Below are 7,533 nucleotides of genomic sequence, written 5' to 3' on the forward strand. Positions count from 1 at the left end.
CCTAAATACTGACCTATATTTTCCTCTGAAATGAAAACTGAAGTTTTGGTACTGAAAAGTCTCATACTCTGTAATTTTTTGGAGAATGCAATCTGAAAAAAACCTCGATTTATTATTTAATTAAAAATAAATTGCATATTTATTCAATACTAGCTGCAAGGACCCGCTTCGCTGGNTGTATTGACCTATATTTTCCTCTGAAAAGAAAACTGAAGTTCTGATACTGAAAAGTCTCGTCATCTGTAATTTTTTGGAGAATGCAATCTGAAAAAAACCTCGATTTATTATTTAATTAAAAATAAATTGCATATTTATTCAATACTAGCTGCAAGGACCCGCTTCGCTGAGTTTTTATTTGTTCGTACATTTGTATGTAATATAAATGTACAAATCATTATTAGATTATTTAGTATCTAATCGTTAATAATAATGAATTTATAGCCCGATTGTTTAACGGATCGTTCGGTTGAGTAATTACGGTATTTATCGGGCTTCGTAGTGTTTAGTCAAGTTGTCAGTTTGTTTCCGTCTTCTACTTTTGCTCATTGCTCAGACAATTGTAAAATTTTTGTACATAAATTTCTTTAAATTATTTTCATAGAATTTTTGGGCGTAAAATGAGTAAAATGCAGGCAATAAAAACCAGGTCCTACTCCTTTCGAAAAGAGCGTAATGTAAAAGACAAAAGTTCTACGCTGACTCACGAAAAGTTATTACGATTTATACGAGAATAGAAGAGAGAGCGACAGACAAAAATGAACCTGGAGATTATATTGATAATATTGAAGTAACCAGTAATGTTCTGAATGTTAAAAAAATACATAAATTAATAATTTCGCTTAAACTTACCGAAGCAGTTATCGTGTTGTTTAATGATCTGTTTTATATTCTATACTTACCAGATATTTCTATTGGACACGGTGTCAGAGATCGAATGATTAAAAAACTGTATCGTTTTGAAAAAATATTTCTGAAAGAAATATCTGTTTTCTTATGGGGGAATGTCCTCCGAAAGTCCTTTCTAAGGGTCTCTGTCCATGTCATATCGAAACATCCTGACGTCGGCGAGCACCTGGCGCAAGATAATAAGTGGTTAGTAGCGCGCCAAAGTGTATCCTGGGGGAAGTTACAACCAGAGTGATTTCTTGTTGCCTTTCCTGAAGCGCGATGTTAATCAATTACCTTATTAACTAAGTTAATTAATTATTTCTTAATCTCTTTAGTTTTCACCAATTTTTAATATTAATGTAATTAAACATAAAAAATACTTAAAACTGAAAAAACGAAAGAAATGCGTTAATTTTAATGTAAATGATTCAATTTTTTTCCTATTGTCTCGCCTTTCTGTGAAATCTGACACCGATGAGTCATTGTGTTTACACCTGGATGACCTTGAGAACAGCTGGTGTTACATTTCCCGGGACATTCTCGTAGAGTTCTCGGGAGGCGAAGGATTTATAGTAGGGTGAATACTAGCTGGCCGTATATTTTTAAATATTTTTAAAAAATTAAAATTTTTATTGCGATTTCCGACACCCCGAGTTAATTAAACGCATATATAGTGAAATATATTAATTTGAAAAATTAAAAAGCTATTGGAGGTCATTTTTGATATCAGAAACTAAATTTAAATAACTTTACTGAAGTAAAATCCGTGCAAGCAGAAAGAGTTAATTACAACTGCTAAAAATAAAGAAAATATACTGATGAATTAGATAAACAATAACATACTTTCGTTAACAGACTGTAACTTGGCAACAATTATTTTACACGAGAATTACAAAGAGGTAAAAGTAAATGTGAAAAATAAACAAGAGCTGCATATCACAAGAGAACATGCTCATAAATTGCTTTATTTATTAACTTCACCAAGTAATGACATTGTACAAAAACACATTACTACAATTGAATTTATCTCTTTATTTAATACGATGTATCATATTTATGTCTACTAGAACTTATTATATTACTATGACTTATTGTACTAATATTTCATTTCTGTAAAATGAGAAAGTTTTAATCAGAAAAACAATCTTTATTGATCACCTATTTCACCTGCACACATCATATTTGTGTTTCAAACCACAATGTCTTTCATCAGCAGGTTTACATCAACAATATGCTGAAACGAGATAAAATCACTACAATATTTATTAAATTCCTGACGATAATAATATTTGAAAATGACTTATAATTTTACAGATGAAAACTTTTACGTTGATTTATATAAATGTCGATGTAAATACATCCAAATATATATAAAATCAACAAAAAATTCTCATCTGTAATATCTTTCTTCAGACTGAAAATAATTATTTTCTATTACCGTTATACCCAGACTGATGGAATACCAACTCGACTCTGCTACTTTTGAAACGGGTTTTTCTAACTGGAACCTCTCCGTGGCCGAGCAGACTTCGTCCTGGTACTTTGAATGGACGACCCCTAAACACTGAAAGTTTGGCCGTGGGTCCGCACCACGCTTAAACAGGTTAGCCACGTGACGTTTTCCGAGTGTTCTCCACGTCTGTAATCAATCATCAATATATATTATAAAGGTAAGTGTACAATGTGCGTGCCGCTAAAACTCAAAAACGAGTCCCAATACGATCAAAAGATTTATATGGTGTGGTAGCCCTCTATTCCTCATCCATAAAAAAGGTTCCCATTTTTACCTGAAGGGCGTGCTGTTGAAGATATAAAGGCTGAGAATTTCGCTCTCTATAAATTTCTAGAACAGTCCAGAACATTCGAGTGTATTCGAGAGCATTCCACAACATTCCAGAACGTTCCGGGATGTTTTGGAACGTTCGGGAACATCCCGCAACATCCCAGGTTATAGTGGAACATTTCACGAAATGATGCTTTCAGTGTGCTAAACTTCGAAATTGCAAAGGAAAAAATGCTACAACCTAAACAAATTACTTCAATACATTGCTCACAACAAACCATTCTTCAATGACAATTAAAAAAAATTACAAAGTTATCATGGACCGGATCAACAACACTGGCAGAATTATTTACTTGGACGCACCAGGCGGCACCGGAAAAACGTTTCTAATAAATCTATTGCTGGAAGAAATACGTGCTAACAACAGATCACATTTGCACTGGCATCATCCCACATTGCAGCCACACTTATGAAAGGAGGACGAACTGCCCATTCGGCCCTACAACTACCGTTGAATATAGCTGAAGAACAATTCCCGGTGTGTAAAATCTCAAGAGGATCTGGACGGAATGAACTTTTAAAACAAGCTAAAATTATCTTCTGGGACAAATGCACAATGGCACATAAAGTGTCACTCGAAGCCATGGACAGAACATCACAGGACTTGCGAGAAAACTCTGAAGTGATGAGAGGAGCTCTATTAATACTCTCAGGAGATTTTCGACAAACTCTTCCAGTTATCCCCACTTCAACACCAGCAGACATGATCAATGCATGCTTTAAAAAATCACATCTCTGGCCATACATACAAATACTGCGACTAACAAAAAATATGAGTTGAACTCTCGAAAAACGAAACAACAGCACATTTTGCTCAAAAACTTTTACAAATAGGCAAAGGCACATATCCCGCTGAGCATACGAATCCGTTTCATTAAACTCAACAGTGATTTTTGCAACATAGTCACTACTGAAAACGAACTCATCCACCAAATTTACCCAAACATTGTTCACAACTATACCAATCCGGAATGGCTATTTCGAAGGGCAATTTTGGCAACTAAAAATGATATTGTCGACGATATCAACTTTAATATTCAAAAAAAAATTTTCGGTGAGGAGAGAATATACAAATCGATCGACAGAAAGTGCCGAATTTCCCACAGAATTTCTAAACTTTTTGCAAGTACCGGAAATGCCATTATAATGCCTTTGACTAAAAATTGGATCTTCGATCATACTACCCAGAAATTTGAACTCATCAGAACTATGTAATAAAACAAAGATGATCGTCAAACAGCTATCGAATAACATCATCGAAGCCGAACTTATGACTAGAAAGGACAAAGGACTCATTATTTATCTTCAGAATACCACTGATCTCTACTGAAATGCCATTCCAATTTAAAAGAGTGCAATTTCCAATTAAATTAGCCTATAGTTTTACAATTGACAAAGCGCAAGGACACATATAAAACATTGCGGCATCAACCTCAAAAACTCCTGCTTCTCTCACCGTCAACTATACGTAGCTTGCTCTCGAGTAGGAAATTCGAAAACTTTTTATATATATACCCCGGATAACAAAATGAAACATGTTGTTTATATACAAGTATTGTAAATAGTTAGAATATATTTTCAATAAAATTTTTTACCTCTTATATTTTAAAGTTTATCTTTTTATTTCAACTACCACACAATTTCATTTCGACTCCCTGAGCGAAGCCGAATACCCGAGCTAGTACCGAAAGAGAAGAAAGTTTCCTTTTAAAAATCCTTACGGAAAACACTCTTCTATGCAGATGGCCTAAGAATTGTGTTGCGATAACTAAATGAACGAAAATCATATGTAAAAAAAAAATAAGTGGTTTATAGAAATTTAATCGATATTTCGAGGAGCAATGTACTGTACGACATGATGTACTGTACGTTAGAAGGATTTGAAATTAATTACCGAGATTATTAGCGATTGGTCGAACGGCTAAGAAATGTATTGCGAAATAAAAGAAACAACCTCAATTATAATCACCCACCAAAAAAAAAAAACTCAAAATAAAATTGATTAACACGCGTAAGCATTCCGTAAGCACGTTTTTATTGTTGCTAAACAATAAATTTTGAGAATACTTGTTCAACTATTGTTGGAGTTTATAATACGATTGTAATAAGTTTTCGAAAGCGATTTTTTTCACAAAAATGGATGTTATTAGTAAGTAAAATTGATTAACACGCGTAAGCATTCCGTAAGCACGTTTTTATTGTTGCTAAACAATAAATTTTAAGAATACTTGTTCAACTATTGTTGGAGTTTATAATACGATTGTAATAAGTTTTCGAAAGCGATTTTTTTCACAAAAATGGATGTTATTAGTAAGTTAAATTTTTTTAAATGTATAATTATATCTTTTATAACCTGTTGGCAATGAATACAAAGACACGCATTAAATAGTAATTTTCTACGGTATATTTAAAAATCCCAATAAAAATGTTATACGATGGAACGATATTTAACTTTGCATTCATTTTCTGTCGAAGACAATTACAGCATTAAACGTATTTTCTGCGAATAAATGAAAATTTGTTAGTTTATTTCTGCATCTTTTTTTAATATTTAATAATTCGGTTCCATTAAGATAAATATAAATAAAGCAAACATAAATTATAAAAACACTTTTACAATAAGAAAAGATATTCAAAAATAAAATTGAATCTCTCGTTAATTTAAAATAATCTTATGAAAAGTTGTAAGAAATGTAATCTAAAGGCTAATGTATTAGTGATTAATGTATACTTACGACTTGATTTTAAGTACATTTCAGCAATGCTATATTTTATATTTACAAAGTGTTTTGGTCTATTACATTATCTTTTCATATTGTTCAATAAATAAATCGATATTCACCGCGACATAAATGCAAACAGTTCTCATTTATAAGAAAAAAGTTGTAACGAAAGAGTAACAAATGTGATAATTACTTTTAATTAGTTAAAATTATCCATTGATTTCTTCCAATTGATCAGAATTTTTTATCGTTGTTTTTCGAGTATAAAGATAGAAATAAATATATGATTATTTATATTTTGGAAGTTAATTCGATAACCGAATATCTAAAACTTATTTCACACGGACTTTTTATTATATTGTATAAATGAGGATAAAGCAATCTTCTGAGTATACGCTAACAAATATTCGTTTATTTATTTACATTGAGAATAACTTTTCAGTAATATTACATTTTCAGTTGACTTTATGATTGAAACAATTTAAAATTTCCAGACAATTAATAATGCCAAATCACATGCTTTTCTATCACGTTTAATTTAAGAAATTTCTAACCAGAAATTAATTAATTTCTTTTTAATTCCTATACGATTTTTGAATTCAGGCGAAGAAAGTGTTACGAATTTCTGTGTTCATTGTGTTTACTTTTATTCTTTAGATTTTGATGATAAAGAAAGTGTTAATAATTCAAAAGAAGAAGTTGTAGGTGATAAAAAAGAAGTCACCCTAGAGGAATCGGTGGAGACGATTGTGCATATAATTATGGATCTGGCGAAACAAAAAAGAAGAGAAGAAGCAAAATCGTCGTCTTCTGTAAGTTACAATTCAATGCAAATAACTGAAAATAATTTAAAAATTTTTATTATTTAAAAGTTTACAACTTAAAAACCCACGACAACCATACACAATCTTATAAAATGTGTTATTTAAAATAGCTGCAAATTGTTTATTAATTATTAAATAAATATTTTCTGTGTTAATAAAAAAAGCAGTACGAACACTGTAAGAGTATTTTATCATAAATCATAATTTTTCACATTTTAAAGAATTCCGCTGAAAAATTGGAAATGGAGAAAGAAGACTCCTTGGACTTAAATGAAACAGGAGAAGTGATGGAGGAAGGTGAGGTCACAAAGAGATTATAACAAATTTTCCGATTTGTAAAATAATTTGTTTATAAATTATTACGGAATAATTAAATGTTTAATTTATTGTGTTGAAATCTGTTTAAATTAAGTAACTTAATATTCAATTCAATTCAAGTTTTTTAACGTAATTTAGAAAAAAAATTTCAGTTACATGGGGTGCATTGGGTTACAAATATTAGTAAGTATATAATGTCTTCCGACAATAAATAATTATTATGTAAGTTTCTTCTATTCTTAAATTTAATCAAAGTATTATAATATTAAACAAAAATTAGAACAACAACAGAATTAAATATATATATCATTCATTAAGGTTCTCCACCATTTTAATATATTTAATAATGAACTGATAAGTTCTGATAATCATAGTTGGACCCATCTGAAATATTTTTTGATAGAATTCTTGCATAGATTTGATGGCTGACAAGGTAGAAATACAAGTCTGTTTTCTAAGTTTGGAACAAAATTTGCACAAACTAATTATATGATATACAGAAATTTGGTCATTACATAGCTTACATTGTTTATTCCTGATGTCCAAATAATTTCCTTCAACTATGATATAAAATCTGTTTAATCATCCCAAATGGTATTTTATAATAAATATAATTACTTGCTGGAGGTAAATTTAGATTAACTATATACCATGGGTGAAATTTTGACTCCTGTAAATTTTTCATCTCACGAACAATTGAATTTTTATACATATCCTTTACCAATAAAGATATTCCGTAATTCCAGTCTGTTTCTGAACTGTTAAATAATAAATGAGACAAACCAAAACTTGCCAATTTGATCCTAAGTTTGTTATACCAGTTGTTTTGATAGTTCTTTTTGTTCTCTGCCAAGGTTTTTAAAACTTTTAGTATCGTATTAACCTGTATATTCTCACTAGTTAACAGTCTCTTCAGAAATTTCATGATCATTCCTCT

General features: G+C 30.7%; 1 long non-coding RNA gene across 2 annotated transcripts; it reads right to left on the minus strand.

The window, feature by feature from the left end:
- Positions 1 to 1,845: 1,845 nt before the first annotated feature.
- LOC111642001 lies at positions 1,846 to 4,662 on the minus strand. 2 transcript variants are annotated; one of them, XR_002759507.1, is made up of 3 exons: positions 4,626 to 4,662; positions 2,327 to 2,527; positions 1,846 to 2,122 (listed from the first exon to the last, which is right to left on the minus strand). It is a non-coding gene; the product is annotated as an uncharacterized LOC111642001 (long non-coding RNA). The 2 variants fall into 2 exon arrangements; XR_002759506.1 differs by lacking the exon at positions 4,626 to 4,662 and adding an exon at positions 4,327 to 4,467.
- Between the last annotated feature and the right edge of the window lie 2,871 nt (positions 4,663 to 7,533).

The sequence above is a fragment of the Centruroides sculpturatus genome, unplaced genomic scaffold, assembly GCF_000671375.1.
Source record: "Centruroides sculpturatus isolate CEXI.00-Female unplaced genomic scaffold, Cexi_2.0 scaffold113, whole genome shotgun sequence".
NCBI classification, from domain to species: domain Eukaryota; kingdom Metazoa; phylum Arthropoda; class Arachnida; order Scorpiones; family Buthidae; genus Centruroides; species Centruroides sculpturatus.